Raw genomic sequence first — 675 nt, 5'->3', positions numbered from 1 at the left:
AAAAAAAGATAAAGAAACAGCAATATGTGAAGGGATAATTGTTGAAAAATTTCCTAAAATAAAGGAAAACATCATTACATATCCATTTTTATGCGTGCATGATAATAGAAAACTGTAGAAAACACAAAAATTAATAAGAAAAATACATTAAAAGGAGAGAAAAATATAAATGCAAATTAACCCTCAAAGTGGCGATTAGACTGACTGGTAACTAACTTCCTACCAACAAAAATGGAAGATGAGATAGTGATACAATATTTTCACGGGGTTGAAAAAAGATAACATCACGTCTTGATGTCTATACTGACTAAAAGTATCATTCAAGAACTAAAATAAAGTATTACTATTTTTCTTAGAATATAGCTTGGGAGAATATGTCTAAAAATATTCACATTAACATAGATTTGTAAGGATACATAACTCTAGAGTTTCTGACAGAGTTTCTTATGGAATTTAGGCAACAGGAAACTAATACACCATATTATTCATTTCATCTATCAGTTGCTTCAGTGAAAAATGTATACTCAATATGAGTTTAAATTTAAAAAAATAAGATAAAATAGTAAGTGACAAGGACACAGTATCGGGTCTACATGCAAAATGATGCTGAGTACGTTATTTGCAAAAACAATCATAAGTCCAAAAATAGGAAAGCTAAGAGAAATTGAAGAAGCT

Source organism: Galeopterus variegatus, unplaced genomic scaffold (genome assembly GCF_000696425.1).
Source record: "Galeopterus variegatus unplaced genomic scaffold, G_variegatus-3.0.2 Scaffold27547, whole genome shotgun sequence".
Taxonomy (NCBI): Eukaryota; Metazoa; Chordata; class Mammalia; order Dermoptera; family Cynocephalidae; genus Galeopterus; species Galeopterus variegatus.
The sequence above is the reverse complement of the archived record's forward strand: the minus strand, read 5'-3'. Positions refer to the sequence as shown.